General features: G+C 44.4%; 1 pseudogene; it reads left to right on the top strand.

Moving 5' to 3' along the window:
- Nucleotides 1–20907, top strand: part of LOC123331870 — an 89832-nt pseudogene extending 68925 nt beyond the window's left edge.
- The last annotated feature ends 1077 nt before the right edge of the window (nt 20908–21984 follow it).

The raw sequence follows: 21984 nt of genomic DNA, 5'->3' as shown, positions 1-21984 counted from the left end.
TTTTAAACTTTACAATATTGTATTGGTTTTATGTGTCATATTTTAGATTCCACAAATAAGTGATATCATACAGCATCTGTCTTTCTCTTTCACTTGGTGTAATAATCTCTAGGTACATCCATTTTTCTGCAAATGGCATTATTATTTTTTTAATGGCTGAGTAGCATTCCCTTTTATGTATGTACCACATTTTTCTGTCAATGGGCACATTGATTCCATGTCTTGGCTCTTGTAAATAGTGCTGCTATGAACATTGAGGTGCATGTATCTCTCTGAATGGACATATGCCCAAGAGTGGGATTGCTAGACCATATGGCAACCCTATTTTAGTTTTTTAGGGAATATCCATACTGTTTTCCACACTGGCTGCACCAATTTATATTCCCACCAGTAGTGTAGGAGGGTTCACTTTTCCTCCCACTCTCTCCAGCATTTGTTACTTGTAGCCATTGTGAGTGGTATGTGGTGACACCTCATTGTAGTTTTGATTTGCATTTTTCTAATAATGCTGAGCATCTTTTCATGTGCCTATTGATTTATCTACATATTTTCTTTGGAAAAAAGTCTATTTAGAACTTATGTCCATTAAAAGAGTTGTGTTTTTGGCTGCACTAGGTCATCAATGCTGTGCAGGGCTTTCTCTAGTTGCAGCAATTGGGGGCTACTCTTCATTGTGGTTCATGCTTCTCATTATGGTGGCTTCTCTTGTTGCAGAGTGCAGGGTCTAGATGTGCGGGCTTTAGTGTTTTCTTTGGCAATTCTGGATCTTCTATGGTTCCATATTAATTTTAGGATTATTCTAGTTCTGTGAAAACTGTTATGGGTAATTTGATAGGGATCTCATTAAATCTGTAGGTTGCTTTGAGTGGTATGGTCATTTTAACAGTTTTCTTCCAGTCCAGAAGTGTGGGATATCTTCTCATCTTCAGTTCCCTTTATCAATGATTTATAGTCATATCATTTTGTTTTGTTTTTGGTTTCTTGGCTCTATCACAGAGCATGTAGGATTTCAATTCTCTAACCAGGGATTGAAGCCTTTAAGGGGACCCCGATGTGAGAACCACAGCTAGTCTAGGGTTAGAGACATTAGAGAGACAGTAGGCTGTGGTCATCTCAATTCAAACTTTTAATGAAATTGTGTTTCTTTACATTTCAGAGGGTAAGCTTCTGTGCAGTTCATTTAGACTGGAAGAAAGTGCTCCTGGAACTACATGTTGCTGAGATCATCCTCATTAGAGCTGGGAAAATTCCTTTCAGGTGACTAACCACAATGTAGGACTAGGAGGAAATAATCTCTTGCTCATTTATACTTGTGTGTTATCTGACAATTATTTTTTAATTTATGTATTTTTGAAAAAATTTTTTAAAATTCAGAAATTACAGATTATGTGACAAATACCAGCCAGTTTGAATCAACAGACACATTTTGAATATTTTTTCCCTAGTGTTACTTTGTACCACATGAAATTGAAATGTTGTTTGTCCAAAACCTATTCTCCTTCCTCTCTCTTTACTTCTCTTCTTCCCCAGAGGCAACCTCCACCATGGATTTGGCAATGGGCTTCCCTGGTGGCTCAGATGGTAAAGAAACTGCCTGCAATGCAGGAGACTCAGGTTCAATCCCTGGGTTAGGAAGATCCCCTGGAGAAGGGAATGGTAACCCACTCCAGTATTCTTGCCTGGGAAATCCCATGGACAGAAGAGCCTGGAGGGCTACAGTCCATGGTGTAACAAAGAGTTGGGCACGACCACTTTTTACTCTGTGTTTACACTTTCATCATGTACATATGTATTCACAAATGATATTAGTGCTGTTTTTGGTAGTTTTTCCTCTACACTGACACAGATGGTGTTATATGAGGCACATGATATAAACTTGCTTTTTTCACTCCATTTTATGATTTTTGTCTTAATAAGGCATATCTAATTGATAAACTAATTCTCATTTCTTTTTATTTCCTATGCTTTATAGACTTTGCTTCACTACCTTGGTGACAGACAAGGGAAAGGATGAGGGGGTGGTGTTTGAAAACTAGTGTTATTCACTTGCCAAAGGTGATAAAAAGTTACCTCTTGAAACAAAAGATGGTCTGCTTAGAGTTGGGAAGATGGCTAGTCTAACCTAGAAGAAATGAACTGGTCACTTGGTGCTGATTTCACAATAAAGAGTATCTGTAACATCAGGGTGTTTGCTCATGTTACAGTAATCTCTAAGTCAATGGAGCTCAAGCTTACTGTGGCCATTAAGGACTCAGTGGATCTTTCCTCTTCTGATTATCATCCCTAGGAGGCCTGGATTTGTGCATGCTGTTTCCCAGTTTGAACCTAAACTTGGGGAAATGCAAGAGAGGTGTTTGCTGCTGCAGGAAGTCCAGAGCCAATCCCACTGTTAACACATTCTCCTGCCCTGCATCAGGTGACCACAAAATTAAAATTTGTTTTTTTCCCTTCAGTTTAAGGATGGATAGGTTTTCACTGGGACTAAATTATGGTATCTGCTTATGGAAAGGTATTATGGGTTGAATTGTGTTCCCCTTCGGGATATGTTTCAGTCCTAACTACCCAGTACCTCAGAATGTGATGTTATTTGGAAGTAGAGTCACTGTAGATGAAGTAGTTAGGTAGAGATGAGGTCATAATGGAGTAGGGGGGGCCCTTAGTCCAGTATGCCTGGTGTCCTTATAAGAAGAGGAGACACAGAGACAAGAGACACACAGGGAGAACTTCATGAGATAAGAGGCAGAGAGTAAAGTGATGGATCTATAAGCCCAGGAATGTGGAGAGGTGCTAGCAACCACCAGAGGCTAGAAGAGGCAAGGAAGGATTAATTCCTAGAGCCCTCAGAGGGAGCATGACCCTGCTGACATCATGGTTTTGGAATTCTAGGTTCCAGAATCATGAGAGAATAAATGTCTGTTGTTTGTGGTACTGTTACAGAAGCCCTAGGAGACAAATACAAATGAAAATGAAGAGTAAAGTTTAGCTCAACTCAATATGTTAAAGAGAGCACCCATCACATGTACGTAAACTGATTATTCCAGAAATGTTAAGGGATTAGTAGTCTAGTTAACTGAATTTTCTGGTTTGAGCATTAACCATCTTACTCTGTAATTTCTACCAACAGTACTACATGTACATGTTTAAACATCTGGGTTGTGAGTTATAATGAAACTAAAAAACCCATATGGCCACCAAGGTCCCTGTAGATCCTATAATGTTACCATGTTCTTTTAATAAAGACATTAAAGTACTGGGGAAAACTTGCAGATGAAAGACATATTTAACTGAACTAACTTCCAGGAGTAAGAAGATAATGTGATATAATTGAAACTAAAGCTATATTGCCCTTAATTTTCCTCTTTTGATATTTCATAAAATACTTTTAGATATTACAAATATATGCTCATTATAAATCTAGTTATGGTTGTTAGTCCAGTACTATAGAATAATTCAGTTTATTCCTTTCATTTCTTCTTCCTCTTTCACCACTTCCACTGTGGCCACCAGCACTGACCATCAACTGTGTCCTCGTCCACCACCACCTCCTCCTCCACAACTGCCTCCAGTACTCTCACTTCATGCTTTAGGCAGACTTTGTGTTGCTGGGTTGGCCAAGAGTTATCAAACATTTCCCAAAAGCAAGACTTGAGGAAAAAGGACAGATGATTCAGAGTCTACATATGTAGCAAGGTAGGGGACATAAAAATTTATATGCATATCCTTAATATAAGGCAAAACATGAAAATGGGAGATTCTTAAGATGCAAAAATAAAGTACTGTATTAGTCCAGATCCAGATGACTACTTTTAACCACAGATGTCTTCAGCCATCATAATGAGTTTGGGGTAGATCTTCTATTAGGTAAGTCATTGATTCTTTAAAAAACACGGCAGTCACACAGTCATTTTGAGTGATCTCTATTGACCAGGTTATAGAACTTTTACACGAAGAGATAAGAGTCTTATTATTTTGGTTTTTCCATTTTGTGTAGGATAAGCATGGATGATAGAGAATAAGTATTTGATGATTTAATTCCTATTGTGATTCTGAGAGTTGAAGCTACAAATAATTTTGAGTTTGAAAGTACACATGTGTACTTATTTTTGTTATTTTCTTTGAAACAGTAATACAGATTTGGCCAGATCTACCAAACTTAGAGATTTATTTATTTATGTACATATGTATGTATGTATTTATATTGAAGTATAGTTGCTGTACATTATATAAGTAACAGGTGTATAACATAGTGATTCATGGTTTTTAAAGGTTACACTTCATCTAGTTAATATAAAGTATTACCTATATTTCTTGTGTTATAGCATACATGCTTGTAGCTTATTTTATACATAATAGTTGGTACCGGATGTATTTATTCTTTGCCCCAGTAATTCCACCTCTTAACACTGCTACCACAGATACATATATACATGGAAGAAAGGCCATGTGGAGAAGGTTACTTATTGCAGCATTGCTCACATCCTAGAGTCCAACACTGGGGCACTAGGTTGTGAGAAAGGCCTGTTTCACTGGAACACAGCCACATGCAATCATTATATACGGGTTAAAGGCTGTTTTTGTGTTACAGGGAGGACCTGAGTGGTTATGACAGAGACTACATGGCCCATAAAACCTAAAGTAATTACTATCTGGCCCCTGGTGGGTAAAAAGGCTTATGAACCTCAGCTCTAGGTGATTCAATTAAAAAAAATCTTACATATGCTAGTATAGTACACTCAGATACAAGCACAAAACAGTTAAAGTACAAAACAGTTAAAAAAATAAAACCCAAACCATGAGCTTCACTCCTAAGAATGCATAGGAGGGATGGTGTTCTTTTTCAGTCTGACAGTCCTTCCCCTCAAGAGAAAAAGTGGGAAGCAAGATTGCTTCCTTTTTAATTTACCTGACAAATATTCGTTGGGTGTATACTCAGGGGAAGGGACTCCAGGATGCAGAGACGAAGAAAGCATGATCCTTCTTCTTGGGGGCAAGGGAGTCAGACATGTTAAACAATTATGAAACAAAATGAAAGAGAAGGAAAAAGTGCTGTGGGAGCATCCGCAGCCACACAAAATGTGTGAATCTGCCCAAGGCCTTTAAAAAAAATCATGAGAGAGGTTATTTACAAAAGGGTGTCAAGGTGAAATAAAAATTGCCAGTGAGACAGGTTTTACTCTTTCTGAGCAAAGGAGGCTAGTGAAAGAACACCTGTCTAATTTAAAACCTAAACAAATGGAGAGAGGTGAGAAACCACTGGCTTCACTTCCCCTGTGCTGAGTTTTAATTTTCACTTTAGTTCACATGGCTTGTTTTGGACACTGTTCTAACCAAGGTTTCCTTAGTATTGCTCAGATATAAAACAAATGGCAAAGACATAGGACAGTTTCACCTATAAAGTAGAAAGTTCCGGATCATACTGTTTCCTAGATGGCCTCCATTTGCTCCGGCAGACCAACTCTCCACCCTTTCTACTCTCCTTTCAGGACTCAAAGGCTGACCTGCACAGATGCCACGAATATGCTTTCTGGCCTCTGGCTTCCACTTGGGTTCAGCCAAGGAGAAGACCTGGCTGATCGCATGAAGGGGAAGAGAGTGCAGTTCCAGGTATTTGTTTCCCCACTTTGTCCTGTAGGATTGTGATACGCAGCATCCCTCCGCTGAAGGGAAGACGGGGCAGGTTTCACTCAACTCTCACTGTATCCGGGTTCCAGTAACTGCCTTTCCATTGGCTTTTCTGTGCTCTGTTGTTACTGGCCTGGGGGTACTTCATTGTTTCTGGTGATTTCCCTATCACCTCCCACACGTTTGTCAGCAATTTCTTTATAAAAGTCTCCTCACATTAGCCTAGCTGACTGCTATGCCGGGGATGTGAGCGATGTAAGGTTGTTTCACAAATCAAAAATTTTATTCTGTTCCATAGCACTGATTTCCACAACCTTGTCTTCCAGCACATTCATACCCAGAACATCTGAGGCAGATGTTCTTCTGCCTCATTTATCCTGCTGTTGATTCCTTTTCATTTCAGTTGTCATATTCTTCAACTCTGGTTGTTCTATTTTATATTTCTGATTCTTTGTTAGAAACTTGTAACTTCTCACTCTCCGCATCCATTCTTTTTCTGAGATCTTGAATCATTTTTACCATCATTACTCTGAACTCTTTCTCGAAGTGGGGATTTCCTATCTCCACTTCACTGAGTTGTTCTTCCTGGATTTTATTTTGTTCTTTCACCTGGAGTATGTTCTATTGCCATCTCATTTTGTTTAAATTTCTGTATTTTTACATATGTGGCAGGTGACATTTCTTGACTTTGGTGATGTGGCCCTCTATAGGGGATGTTCTGTGTGACCCCTCTTGTAACCCAAGGGCCAGGGACCAGCTGGTCCAAGGTAGGTTCTGACCTGTGTTTGCAGACTCAGTTCCACAGGTTCCATGATCGCTGTTTACTTGTTTCTGGTGTCTGCCCCCTGGTCGGTGAGGCTGGGTCTCAGCTCTCTGTGGGCAGGGCCATGTCAAGACGGAAGTCTTCAGGCAGCTTCTCTATTGACTGATGGGGCTGTGTTCTGAGCCTGTTAGTTGTTTGGCCTGAGGCACCCCAGCATAGGAGCCTACAGGCTCTTGGGTGGGGCCATGTTTCAGTGCTAATGACCCAAGTAAGAGGTCCACCCGCAGCAGGATCTCTGCCACCAGCGTCCATGTCTCCAGGGAAGGCCACAGCCACCACCCTCCTCCCTAGGAAACCCCATGAGACCAGCAGATAGGTCTAGCCCAGGCTCCTTTGAAGTCACTGCTCTTGCTTTCTGTCCCAGTGAGTGTGAGACCTTGAATGCGCCCTCTAAGAGTGAAGTCTGTTTCCCCCAGTCACGTGCTGTTCATGCACTTAAGTCCTGCTGGCCTTCAAAGCCAAGTGCTCTGGGGGCTTCTCCTCCTAAGGCTGGCTCCCCAGGCTGGGAGCCTGACATGGGGCTTAGAACGCTCACTCCTGTGGAAGAATATACTTAACATAATTATTCTCCAGTTTGTGGGTCACCCACCCGGATGGTATGGGATCTGATTATATTGCAGGTGTGCCCCTCTTGCCATCTCATTGTAGTTTCTTCTTTATATCTTGAGATATAGAATATCTTTTCTGCAATGTTCCAGTCTTTTTTTACTCATAGCTGTTCAACAGTTCCTTGTGATTTTGGTGTGCTCATGAGAAGAGGTGAGTTCACGGTCCTTCTAGTCTGCCATCTTGTCTCCAATTCAGTTTTTGTGAGTTAGAAATCCAGATATGGCTTAGCAGAGGGCTTCTGATTTAGACTTATTCACCAGGTTGCAGTGTTCAGTACAGTTCAGCTCAGTCGTGTCTGACTCTTTGCAACCCCTGACTCTTTGCGACCCCATGGACTACAGCACACCAGGTTTCCCTGTCCATCACCAACTCCTGGAGCTTACTCAAACTCATGTCCATCGAGTCAGTGATGCCATCCAACCATCTCATCCTCTGTCGTCCCCTTCTCCTCCCATCTTCAATCTTTCCCAGCATCAGGGTCTTTTCCAATGAGTCAGTTCTTTGCATCAAGTGGCCAAAGTATTGGAGTTTCAGCATCAGTCCTTCTAATGAACATTCAGGACTGATTTCCTTTAGGATGGACTGGTTGGATCTCCTTGCAGTCCAAGAGACTCTCAAGAGTCTTCTCCAACACCACAGCTCAAAAGCATCAATTCTTCAGTGCTCAGCCTTCTTTATAGTCCAACTCTCACATCCATACATGACTACTGGAAAAACTATGCCTTGACTAGATGGACCTTTGTTGGCAAAGTAATGTCTCTGCTTTTTAATATGCTGTCTGGGTTGATCATAGCTTTCCTTCCAAGGAGCAAGCAACTTTTAATTTCATGGCTGCAATCACCATCTGCAGTGATTTTGGAGCCCCAAAGTCTGTCACTGTTTCCATTGTTTCCCCAGTGGTGGGACCAGATGCCATGATCTTAGTTTTCTGAATGTTGAGTTTTAAGCCAACTTTTTCACTGTCCTCTTTCGCTTTCATCAAGAGGCTTTTTAGTTGTTCTTTGCTTTCTGCCATAAGGGTGGTGTCATCTGCATATCTGAGGTTATTGATATTTCTCCCGGCAGTCTTGATTCCAGCTTGTGCTTCATCCAGCCCAGCATTTCTCATGATGTACTCTGCATATAAGTTAAATAAGCAGGGTGACAATATACAGCCTTAATGTATTCCTTTCCCGATTTGGAACCAGTCTGTTGTTTCGTGTTCAGTTCTTTTTTTTTTTTTTTAAATTTTATTTTATTTTTAAACTTTACATAATTGTATTAGTTTTGCCAAATATCAAAATGAATCCGCCGCAGGTATACATGTGTTCCCCATCCTGAACCCTCCTCCCTCCTCCCTCCCCATTCCATCCCTCTGGGTCGTCCCAGTGCACCATCCCCAAGCATCCAGTATCGTGCATCGAACCTGGACTGGCAACTCGTTTCATACATGATATTTTACATGTTTCAATGCCATTCTCCCAAATCCTCCCACCCTCTCCCTCTCCCACAGAGTCCATAAGACTGTTCTATACATCAGTGTCTCTTTTGCTGTCTCGTACACAGGGTTATTGTTACCATCTTTCTAAATTCCATATATATGCGTTAGTATACTGTATTGGTGTTTTTCTTTCTGGCTTACTTCACTCTGTATAATAGGCTCCAGTTTCATCCACCTCATTAGAACTGATTCAAATGTATTCTTTTTAATGGCTGAGTAATACTCCATTGTGTATATGTACCACTGCTTTCTTATCCATTCATCTGCTGATGGACATCTAGGTTGCTTCCATGTCCTGGCTGTTATAAACAGTGCTGCGATGAACATTGGGGTACACGTGTCTCTTTCCCTTCTGGTTTCCTCAGTGTGTATGCCCAGCAGTGGGATTGCTGGATCATAAGGCAATTCTATTTCCAGTTTTCTAAGGAATCTCCACACTGTTCTCCATAGTGGCTGTACTAGTTTGCATTCCCACCAACAGTGCAAGAGGGTTCCCTTTTCTCCACACCCTCTCCAGCATTTATTGCTTGTAGACTTTTGGATCGCAGCCATTCTGACTGGTGTGAAATGGTACCTCATAGTGGTTTTGATTTGCATTTCTCTGATAATGAGTGATGTTGAGCATCTTTTCATGTGTTTGTTAGCCATCTGTATGTCTTCTTTGGAGAAATGTCTATTTAGTTCTTTGGCCCATTTTTTGATTGGGTCATTTATTTTTCTGGAGTTGAGCTGTAGGAGTTGCTTGTATATTCTCGAGATTAGTTGTTTGTCAGTTGCTTCATTTGCTATTATCTTCTCCCATTCTGAAGGCTGCCTTTTCACCTTGCTAATAGTTTCCTTTGATCATGTCCAGTTCTAACTGTTGCTTCTTGACCTGCATACAGATTTCTCAAGAGGCAGGTCAGGTGATCTGGTATTCCCATCTCTTTCAGAATTTTCCACAGTTGATTGTGATCCACACAGTCAAAGGCTTTGGCATAGTCAATAAAGCAGAAGTAGATGTTTTTCTGGAACTCTCTTGCTTTTTGATGATCCAATGGATGTTGGCAATTTGATCTCTGGTTCCTCTGCCTTTTCTAAATCCAGCTTGAACATCTGGAAGTTTACATACTGTTGAAGCCTGGCTTGGAGAATTTTGAGCATTACTTTGCTAGTGTGTGAGATGAGTGCAATTGTGTGGTAGTTTAAGCATTCTTTGGCATTACCTTTCTTTGGGATTGGAATGAAAACAGACCTTTTCCAGTCCTGTGGCCATTGCATCACTACAAACAAAGCTAGTAGAGGTGATGGAATTCTAGTTGAGTTATTTCCAATCCTAAAAGATGATGCACTCAGTATGCCAGCAAATTTGGAAAACTCAGCAGCAGCCACAGGTTGCAGGGTAGTTGTCTGCTAAGGCTGCAGTCATCTTTAAGCTCAAATGAGGAAGACAGAGTGGTAGAATTCACTGTTGCAGAACAGAATGAAGAAAAAAGAATGAAAAGAAATGAGGGCAGTCTTTGGGACAACATAAAATTCACCAACACTTGCATTACAGGGCTCCCAGAACAGGAGAGAGAACCAGGAGGATAAGAGAAATAAAGAGCCTGGAAGGTATTTGAACAGATACTACTGAAAAATTCCCTAGCATGGGAATGGAGAAAGCCACCCAAGTCCAGGGAACTCAGAGAGTCACATACATGATTCACACTCTTCTCCACAGTTTCTGACTTACGGCACTCCTCCAAGCTCAGGACCCCACACTGCTCTCCAAGTCAGTACCTCTTCCTACTTTGACTTACTGTCATCCTCCTCATGCAGGAACTCCACTCCACACCAAGGACTATCTCTGCATAGTTTTTGTCTCACAGTGCTTCTCCTCATCAGGAACCCTCACCTTCTCCAAGTGAGTATCTCTTCCTGTGATCTCAAATATGCCCTCCTCCTCACTAAAGACCCTCCAGTCCTCCCCATGTTAGTATCTGTGCCTAGCTTCCAACATAGTGTGCAACTAGTCACACAGGACCTCCACTGTTCTCCAGGTGAGTATATCTGCCCACGTTCTGACCCGTGGCTTGATCCTTTCTCACAAAATCCACTCCTTTCCAAGTGAGAACCTCTTCCTAGTTTCTGCCTTCCTTCCGAATCAGGAACTACACACCTGTCGAGTTTTGTATCAGCCTAGTTTCCGAATTACTGTGTTCCTGCTCACTCAGGTTCTCCACTTGTCTCCAAGTGAACATCTCTTCCAGTTGTGAACTAACCCTCTTCCTCACTCAGGAGCCTTCCCTCCTCTCGAGCATCTCTGCTTAGTTTCTAACTGACTGTGCTACTCCTGTCTCAAGAGCAGAACTTCTTTCAAAGTCAGTCTCTCTGCCCATTTTCTGCCATGTTCTCCTCCTCACCCAGGACCTCCTCTATTCTCCAAGTGACTATGCCTACCAGTGTCTCACCTATGTGACCCTCTTCCCTCAGGACTTCCTTTCGTCTCCGAGTGAGTATCCCTGCCCAGTTTCTTACCTACGTGCAACTCCTTTCTCAAGACCCTTCAGTCCTCTCCGTATTAGTATCATCTTCCTAGCTTTCAACTTACTGTGCTCCACAGCACCTCCACTTTCCTCCATGTGAGTACAGCTGCACACTTTCTGACCTATGGCCTGTCCTCACTACCACACCCACTCCCCTCCAAGGAGAACCTCTCCTTAGTTTCTGACTGACTTCCCTCCTTCTCAGTCAGGAATTACTCACCTGTAGAATGTAGTAGTTCTATGTGATTTCTGACTTACTGTCTTCTGCTCACTCAGGAGTTCCTTTCTCTCCATGTGAGGATCTCTTCCCAGATTTGAACTCTGCACTCCTCCTCACTCAGGGCCCTTCACCCCATTCCAGTGAGTATAACTGCCTAGTTTCTAACTAACTGTGCTACTGCTTACTCAGGACCTCTACTTCCAAGTGGTCATCCGAACTCAGGACCTCTTCTCGTCTCCAAGTTGAAGATCGTTGCCCAGTCTCTCACCTACCCGCTCCTCACTCAAGACCCTCCCGCCCTCCCCATGTTAGTATATGTGCCTGGCTTCTACCTTAGGGCTCTACTTCTCACACAGGACCTCCACTGATCTCCAAGTTAGTATATCTGCCCACTTTCTGACCTATGGCTCCATCCTTTTCACAACAACCACTCCCTTCCGAGTGACAAGCTCTTCCTTGTTCCTGACTTACTTCCCTCCTTAGCAGGGAGGAACAACACACCTGTAGAATTTAGAAGCTCTGCCTAAATTCTAACTTACTGTTTTGGTGTCTCAGGATCTCCATTCTCTCTATGTGAGTCTCTCTCCCGGACCCGATCTATGTTCTCCTCACTCACGGCCTACACACGTCTCCAAACAGTATCACCGCCTAGTTGTAACTGCCTGCACGCCTCCTTCCTCAAGACCACCTCTTCTTTCTGAGTCAACAGCTCTTAACTTTCTGCCCCATGTGCTCCATTCACTCAGGACCACCTCACCTCTGCAAGGGACTCTCTCTGCCCAGTTTCTCACCCATGTGGTCCTGCTCCCTCAGGACTTCCTCTCCTGGCCAAGTGAGTATCCCTGCCCAATTTCGTACTCCTCCTCACTCAAGACCCTCCAGTCTTCTCCCTGTTAGTATCTGTGCCTAGCTTCAAACTCAGTGTGCTTCGACTCAAACAAGACCTCCACTATTCTCCAGGTGAATATCTCTGCGCTTCTCCTTACTTGTCCCAAGGTGAATATCTCTGCCCAGGTTTTCTCCTTTGTGACCCTCCTCCCTCAGGACTTCCTCGTGTCTTCAAGTGAGTATGCACTCACACCAGAGCCTCCAGTTCTCTCCATGTTAGTATCTATGTGAAGCGTCTAACTTAGTTTGCTAGGACTCACATGGGACTTCTATCCACTCCTCTCCAGTTGAGTATATCTGCAAACTTTCTGACCTATGGCCTGTCCTCTTTCACATCACCCACTCCTCCCCAATGAGAACATCTTCCTAGTTTCTGACTTGCTTTGCTCCTTCTTAATCAGGAAGAAAATAACTACAAAATTGTGTATCGCTCCATACTTTCTAACTTACTGTTTTCCTGCTCACTTGGGATCTCCATCTTTCTCCAGTTTGGTGCTAACACTGTACTGCACTCAGGACCCTTCACTCCTCTCCAATGAGTATCTCTGCTTAGGATCTTACTGACTGCACTACTCTATGTCAAGAAACCGCTTCTCTCTGAGTCATTATCTCTGCCCCGTTCCTCACCTGTGTGATCCTCCCCCCCCCAGGAGCTCCTCTCCTCTCCGAGTGAGTAGCCCTGCCCACTTTCTCACCTACACGCTCCTCCTCACTCAAGATGCTCCAGTCCTCTCCATGTTAGTGTCTGTGCCTACCTTCTGACTTGGTGTGCTACTAGACATGTATGGTCTCCACTTTTCTCGAAAGGAATATATTTGTCCATATTCTGACCTATGTGTTCCTCCTCCCCCAGGACTTCCTTCATCTCCAGGTGAGTATCCCTCCCCAGTTTCTTACCTATGTGCAACACCAGTCTCAGGACCCTCCATCCTCTCCATGTTACTGTCTCTTCCAAGCTTTAAATTACTGCTCTACTGCTCACACAGGACCTCACTTTCTCTATGGGAGTAAATCTGCACACTTTCTGACCTAAGGCTGTCCTTTTTACAATACCCACTCCTCTTCAAGCAGAACCTGTTCTTAGAAGGAGGGAAATAAGTCAGAAACTGAGTCAGGAAATACTCACCTGCAGAATTTTGTATCTCCATCTAATTCCGACTTACTGTGCTCCTGCTCACTCAGGTTCTCCACTTGTCTCCAAGTGAACATCTCTTCCAGTTTTGAACTAGCCCTCTTCCTCACTCAGGACCTTTCCCTCCTCTCGAGTAAGTATCTCTGCTCAGTTTCTAATTGACTGCACTACTCCTGTCTCAAGAGCAGCACTTCTTTCAAAGTCAATCTCTCTGCCCGTTTTCTGTCCTATGTTCTCCTCCTCACTCAGGACCTCCTCTATTCTCCAAGTGACTGTCTCTGCTCAGTGTCTCATCCTGACTCAGTACTTCCTCTCCTGTCCAAGGGAGGATCCCTGCCCAATATTTTATCCAAGCACTCCATCTCATTCAGGACGCTCTAGTCCTCTCGGTGTTGGCATCTCTGCCTCGCTTCTAACTTAGTGTGATACCACTCACACAGGACCTCCACTGTTTTCCAAGTGCGTGTATCTGCCGAGTTACTGACCTATGTATGTATGACTTGATCCATCCTGACAACACCCATGCCTTTCCAAGTGAGAACCTCTTCCTAGTTTCTGACTTCATTCCCTCCTGGTTAACCAGGAACTGCACACCTATAGAATTTTGTATCTCAAACTAGTTTCTGACTTACTGCACTCTTGCTCACTTGGGATCTCTACCTGTTTTGACCGAACACCCTGTCTCACTCAGGACCCTTCCGTCCTCTCCAATGAGTATGTCTGCTTAGTTTCTAACTGACTGCGCTACTCTGATGTCAAGACCTCTTCTTTCTGAGCCTTTATCTCGCCCCGTTTCTCATCTGTATGATCCTCCTCCCATAGGACTCCCTCTCCTTTCCAAGTGAGTATCCCTGCTAAATTTCTCACCTATATGCTCCTCCTCACTCAAGACTGTCCAGTCCTGTCCAAGTTAGTGTCTGTGCCTACAGTCCTTGGAGAGGACTGGACGGTCTTGAGGAGGAGCATATCACACACACATGATCTCTACTCTCGAAGCGAATGTATTGGCCCGTATTCTGACCTCTGGCCTCCTCTTCACTCGACTTCTTTTTTCTCCCAAGAAGTATCTCTGCCACATTCTCACCTGTGTGTCCTCCTGCCTCAGGACTTTGTGTCCAGGTGAGTATCCCTGCCCAGTGTCTTACCTATGTGCAGCACCGTTCTTAAGACCCTCCATCCTCTGCATGTTACTATGTCTTCCAAGCTTTAACTTATTGCACTGTTACTCACACAGGACCTCCACTTTCTCTATGTGTGTAAGTCTGCACACTTTCTCACCTATGGCCTGTCCTATTTACAACATCCACGCCTCGCCAAGGAGAGCCTGTCCTTAAATTTCTGACTGACTTCCCTCCTTTTCAGTCAGGAACTACTCAGCTGTAGAATTTTGTATCTCTGCCCAGTTTCTGAGTTACTGTGCTCCAGCTCACTTAGGATCTCCACTTCTTTCCAAGCAAATATATCTTCCAGTTTTGATCTGAGCTCTTCCTCAGGACCCTTCCCTCCTCTCGAGTGAGTATCTCTGTTTAGTTTCTAATTGACTGCACTACTCCTGTCTCAAGAGCAGCACGTCTCTCCCTGTCAATCTCTCTGCCCGTTCTGTCCTATGTGATCCTCCTCACCCAGGACCTCCTCTATTCTCTAAGACACTATCTCTACTTAGCGTCTCACCTATGTGATCCTCCTCACTCAGCCCTTCCTCTCCTCTCCAAGTAAGCTGGCCCATCCAGTTTCTCATCTTTGCGGTCCTCCTCACTCAAGATGCTCCAGTCATCTCCCTATTAGTATCTGTGTCTAGCTTCTGACTTAATGTGCTACTACAACCCACTCCAAACAGGTAGAATCCCAGGAGCCTAGTGGGCTGCCGTCTATGGGGTCTCACAGAGTCGGACACGAATGAAGCGACTTAGCAGCAGCACTCACACAGGACCACAACTGTTTTCAAGTGAGTATATCTGCCCACTTTCTGATGTATGGCTTGATCCTTTTTCATAACACCCACTCCTTTCCAAGGAGAATCTTTTCCTAGGTTCAAAATTATGTTCGTCCTTCTCAATCAGGAACTATACATCTGTAGATTTTATTACTGGTACCTAATTTCTAACTTACTGTAATCCTGCTGACCAGGGATCTCCATTCTTTCATGTTAGTTTCTCTTCTCAGATTTGAACTTTTTGCTCCTCCTCAGTTTGGGCCCCTTATACCTCTCCAATCTGTATAAATAAGTGCCTGGTTCTAACTGAATGTGTTACTACTCACCCTGGACCTTTACTTGCTTCCAAGTAAGTATCTCCCCCCAGTTTCTCACCTATGTGATCTTCCTCCCTCTGGACCTCCTCTCGTCTCCAAGTTAAGTATCCTTGCCCAGTCTCTCACCTACCCGCTCCTCCTCACTCAAGACCCTCCCGCCCTCCCCATGTTAGTATATGTGCCTGGCTTCTACCTTAGGGCTCTACTTCTCACACAGGACCTTCACTGATCTCCAAGTTAGTGTATCTGCCCACTTTCTGACCTATGGCTTCATCCTTTTCAAAGTGACAAGCTCTTCCTTGTTCCTGACTTACTTCCCTCCTGGGGGGGGGGGGGGGGTGAGGAACGACACACCTGTAGAATTTAGAATCACTGCCTAAATTCTAACTTACTGTTCTTCTGGTGTCTCAGGATCTCCATTCTCTCTATGTGAGTATCTCTCCCGGGTTTGATCTATGTTCTCCTCACTTACAGCCAGCCTACACACATCTCCAAACAGTATCACTGCCTCATTGTAACTGCCTGCACGCCTCCTTCCTCAAGACCACCTCTTCTTTCTGAGTCAACAGCTCTTAACTTTCTGCCCCATGTGCTCCATTCACTCAGGACCACTTCGCCCCTACAAGGGACTCTCTCTACGCATTGTCACCAATGTGATCCTCCACTCAGGGCTTCCTCTCCTCTCCAAGTGACTACCCCTCCCCAATTTCTCATCCCTGTGCTCCTACTCACTCAAGACCCTCCAGTCCTAATACACACTCAAGACCTCCGCTGTTTTCCAAGTCCATATATAACCCACTTACTTTTGTTTGTACAGTTTTATCATTCTTCTAGAACACCCACTCCTTTCCAAGTGAGAACCTCTTCCAAGTTTCTGAAATCCCTCCTTCTCAATGAGGACCTAAACACCTGTAGACTTTTGTTTCTCTGCCTAGTTTCTCTTAGTGTTCTGCTGCTCACTCAGGGTGTCCACTTCTCTCCAAGTGAGTATCTCTTCCTGTTTTGACCTAACACTCTACCTTACTTAGGACCCTTCACTCCTCTCCAATGAGTATATCTGCTTAGTTTCTAAATGATTGGTACTGCTCTTATCTCAAGGCCACCACTTCTTTTCGAGTCAGTGTCTATTCCCATTTTCTGACCAATTCTGTGCTTCTTCTCACTCAGGACTTCCTCTCCTCTCCAAGTGAGCATCTCTGCCCAGTTCCTCCCCTGTTCACTCCTATCACTCCAGTCTCCCAGTCCTCTCCATGTAGCATCTCTGCCCAGTGTTTAACTTAGTGCACTACGACTCACACAGACCTCCGTTCGCCAAGTGAGTGTGTCTGTCCACTTTCTCACTGATGCCCTAATCCTCACTCAGTACCCCTCTGGCCCATCCGAGCATCTGTGCCTATCTTCCAAGTCAGTGCACACAGGACCACACCTGTTTTCCAAGTGAGTGTATCTGGCCACTTTCTGACATGTGGCCAGTCCTCTTTCACATGACCCACTCCTTTCCAAGGGAGAGCCTCTTCCTAGTTTCTGACTTACGTCCCTCCGTCTCTATCAGGAACTATGCAGCCGTAGAGTTTGAGTTTCCACCTAATTTCTGACTTACTGTCCTTCGGATCACTCAGGATCTCTGTTCTCCCATGTGAGGATCTCTTCCCAGATTTGAACTCTGCGCTCCTCCTCACTCAGGGCCCTTCACACCTGCCCAGTGAGTATCACTGCCTAGTTTCTGACTGACTGTGCTACTGCTCACTCAGGACCTCTACTTGCTTCCACGTGAGGATGTCTGGCCATGTTCCGACCTATGTGCTCCTCCTCACTGAGGACCTCCTCTCCTCTCCAAGTGAGTGTCTCTACGCAGTTTCACACCTGTGCAATCCTCTTCCCTCAGGGATTCCTCTCTTCTCCAGGCGAGTGTCCCAGCCGTTTCTCACCTATGTGCAACTCCTCACTCAAGACCCTCCAACCTCCCTGTTGCTCTGTCCGCCTAGTTTCTAAATTAGTGCGCTGCTGCTCACACAGGACCTCAACTATTTTCCAACTGAATATCTGTGCCTATTTTCTGAACCATGTTCTCCTCCTCACTCAGGACATCCTCTTGTCTCCAAGTTGAGTATCCCTGCCCATTTTCTTACCTTTCTTCCTCCTTACTCAAGACCCTTCAGTCCTCTCCATGTTAGTATCTGTGCCTAGCTTCTACATTAGTTTGCAACTACTCACACCGGACCTCCATGGCTCTCCAAGTGAGTATCTCTGCCTGTATTCTGACCCATGTTGTCCTTCTTACTCTGGACCATCTCTCCTCTCCAAATGAGTATCGCCCAGTTCCTGACCTATGTGATCTTTCTCCCTCAGGATAGAAAATGTAGAATCTCCCTCTATTCTCCAAGTGAGTATCCCTACCCAGTTTCTCATCTATGCCCCCTCCTCACTCAAGACCCTCCAGTCCTCTCCATGTTAGTATCTGTGCCTAGCTTCTAACTGATTTCGCTACTACACACAGGAACTCCACTTTTCTCTGAGTATCTCTGCCCATGTTCTGGCCTCTCTCCTGATTCCTTTCACAACACCCACTCCTTTCCAATTGAGAACCTTGTCTCAGTTTCTGACTGACTTCCCTCCTTCTCAATCAGGAACTGCACAGCTGTAGAATTTGGTATTTCTGCCTGGTTTCTGACCTAGTGTTCTGCTCACTTGGGCTCTCCATTTCAAAGCAAGTGAGTATCTCTTCCCATTATCTGAACTATGTTCTCCTCCTCACTCAAGACCCTCCCCTCCTCCCCTTGTCAGTATCTCTGGTTATCTACTACTCACACCGGACCTCCACTTTTGTCCAAGTGAGCATCTCTGCCCAGATTCTGACCTATGGCCTGACCATCATTCACAACATTCACTCCTTTCCAAGTGAGCACCTCTGCCTAGTTTCTGACTGACTGCCCTCCTTCTCATTCAGGATCTACCCACCTGTAATTTGGCATTTCTGCCTGCTTTCTGAATTAGTGTGCTCCTGCTCACTCAGGATCTCTACTTCTCTCCAAGTGAGCGTCTCATCCAGTTTTGAATTATGCGTCCTCCTCACTCAGGACTCTCTAGTCCTCTCCATGTAAGTATCTCTGCCTAGCGTCTAACCCAGTGTGCTACTACTCACACGGATCTTCACTTTTCTCCAAATGAGCATCTCTGACCAGTTTCTGTCCTATGTCCTGGTCCTCATTCATAACACCTGCTGTTTTCCATTTGAGCACTCTTCCTCGTTTCTTACTTCCTATATTCCTTTCTCAATTGTATATGCTTTTGTACCTTTCCTAGTTTTCGACTTACTGTGCTTCTGCTCTCTCAGGCTCTTCACTTCTCTCCAAGTCAGTGTGTTCCCATTTTACCTGTGCTCCCCTCCTCGCTCAGAACCTCCACTCCTCTCTGAGTTTGTATTTTTTTACTAGCTTCTGATCTTTTCACTCCTCCTCACTCAGAACCCTCCACTCCTCTCCGAGTGAGTATCTGTACCCAGTATGTGACCTACGCGCTCATCACTAAGAATCCCTCACTCCTCTCCAAGTAAGCACATCTTGCTATCTCTGCTCTAAATCTGCAAGTCCACTCCTGCTGAATTCGTGTATCTGCCTACTTTCGACTTACTGTGCTCCCCCTCACTCAGGACCTCCACTTGTCTCAAGTGAGCATCTCCCCCTAGTTTCTGACCGCCTTCCCCCCTCCTTACTCAGGTCCCTCTGCTCCTCTCCACATAAGTATCTCTGCCCAGTTTCTCAGCTAATCGCTCCTCCTCATTCAGGACATCCACTCATCTCCAAGTGAGCATCACTGCCTACTTCACTGACTCCGCTACTATTCACTCAAGACTTCTCTCCCAGTGTGCATCTCTACCCAGTGTCTGACCGATGCGCCCCTGCTTACTCAGATCCTCTCACATCTTGCTAGTTTTGCGCACTGCCCTCCTTGTCAGTCAGGAACGCCATTCCTGTGGAATCTCTGCCTAGTTTGACTCACTGTGCTCCTCCTCATCAGGAACCTCTGGTCCTGAGTATCTGCCCAATATCCTATGGGCTCTTCCTCACTCAAGACCCTCTTTCCTCTCCAAGTGAGTATCTCAGACTAGTTTCTAACTTACTGAGCTTCTCCTAAGTGAGGACCCCCTGCCCCGTCCTCTCCAAGTAAGTATCTCGGACTAGTTTCTAGTTGCGCTCATCACTCAAGACCTCCTCTCACTTCCAAGTGAGTACCTCTTCCTAGTTTCTGACTTACTGCCCTCCTCGTTGCTCAAGACCTCCCACTCCTCTCCAAATGAATGTCTTTGTCTACCTTCTGACTTACCGCTCTCCTCCTCATTGAGGATGCCAGCACTGGTCACTGGGTGTGAATTTTCTCCATGTTTCTGTGTTCAATAAATAGTTTTTGGTGTGCTCTCCCATACATTGTGATGTGTTTGTAATGATAAATGTCGTACCTCTTTTGAATGTTTCCACTTCCTTGAACCATTCCTGCTTTGATAAGGTGAAAGAACCAGGTTCTCTTTCCTTGTAGCATCAATCCCCTGGTGCTCTTTGGGCTAGCATTCCTGGTTTGTATCCTGTCTCCCCAGGTTCAGTGGCTTGGCTGGGAATTCCTATGTTGCCTCAGGAACTTTAGTGTTGTCTCTCCAAGATCAGATAGATATATATCTATATCTATATCTATATTTATATCTATATCTATATATCTATATATATATATATATATATTTGAAAGGAAACAGCTTGATTTTGTCCTATAGCTGGATAGTTCTGAATGGAGAAAGAATGAGGGGAAAAGTACAGTTGTAGAAATGTGCAGACTGCTTGTTGAAGAATAACATTGAGAAAAGAAATTTGTATGTGGTTAGGACTTTCAACGTGTGGATTTAATTAAATTAGATAAATGGATTTCATTAAGAATAGGATGATATAAGACTGAATTTGGTGGCTCAATGGTAAAGAACTCACCTGTCAATACAGGAGACACAGGTTCGATCCCTGATCCAGGAAGATCCCACATGCCATGTAGCAACTGTGTCTGTTCGCTTCGAGTATTTTCTTGTGCTCTAGAGGCCAGGGGCCACAACTGCTGAGTCTACATACCCCCACTACTGAAGCCTGAACACCCTAGAGCCTGTGTGCTGCAATAAAAGAAGCCATGGCAATAAGAAGCCTGCACACCACCAACTACAGAGAAGCCCCCATTCAGCGCAGCTAGAGCAAAGCCCGTATAGCAGTGAAGACCAGCCGAGTCAAAAATAAGTAAATAAATAAAATTATTAAACTATCCTGTGAATTCCTGTTTCTTCTACCTGATCTATATTTACTTTTGATTTTTTTCCCCCCACCTTAGCTCAAAGTATTATTTCCTAGAAACCCATGATCCTATTTAACTGAGTGTTTTAAAACTTTTTAAAATTGTTGAGAAACTTTCCAAATATAAAATTCTAATTTAAATTCTCTTGACTTCCAGTTCACTTTGGGGTGCTTCAAGGGGCCTCAGGAACATCCCAAAGAGAGATTCCAAACTAATTGGGTTACTGTGTAGGAAGACGTTTGCCAGGTTCTCCGCGAATGAGACAAGTTTAGGGATGGATTTATCAGGCTGAGGCTGGCATCCTGTCTCCCCTGGCAGGACACCATGGGTATTCTGGCCCATTGTTGCACCCTGGATGAAAAGGAGTGTACACTGAGAAAGGCCAGGGAAACGTCAACGGCCTACAGGACACCCATCCACACCACCAAACTGATCAGATGGGCGGGGGTGCAACCCCAGAACACCACCCACACTGGGTCTGTGAAGATCATGTAGGCCAGGCTAGGTTGAGATGTTACATTACTTTTCCACCAGAAGGAATGAAAAGGTGTATGGAAGCCTGAAAATTACGATAAAGTCCAAGAGGTTGCATAGGAAAAAGATGAAAACCTGGCAGCCTTCCTGAGCCGGGTGACAGAGGCATTCAGGAAGTCCACCAAAACAGACCGTGAATCCACAGAAGGGCGGACACTGTTGGTCAGGCATTTATCACCAGGCTACTTCTGCTAGCCGGAGAGAATTACAAAAGCTTGAGGCCGGGCCCCAAGCCCCATTGTCAATTTGGTAGAGGAGGCCTTCAAGGTCTTTAACAACCAAGACTTGACAGAAGAGGCTGTTGGTGCCCAAGGGACAAAAAACCAAGATAAGCCTGAAGGGCCTCCGAACATGGGGCCAGAAAGCACCAGACCCTCCTCGCCCTTCCCACCACGTTGCAACCGTTGCCGAATTTCTGAGCCCTCCTGGGCAGCATGGCTTGTACCTTTTCTACCCCATATAAGGAAAGGTGTTTGTCCTGTTCCTCTCCTTCTGTGTATAAGGAAAGAATATGTATCACATGTAATCAGCAAACGACAGCAAGATTTTTATCCTGCTCTAATAAACTCTATTCTCTTTCATCCTGTCTCTTGTCCGGAA

Source organism: Bubalus bubalis, chromosome X (assembly GCF_019923935.1).
Source record: "Bubalus bubalis isolate 160015118507 breed Murrah chromosome X, NDDB_SH_1, whole genome shotgun sequence".
NCBI classification, from domain to species: Eukaryota; Metazoa; Chordata; class Mammalia; order Artiodactyla; family Bovidae; genus Bubalus; species Bubalus bubalis.
This window is presented reverse-complemented; position numbering and strand designations above follow the sequence as displayed.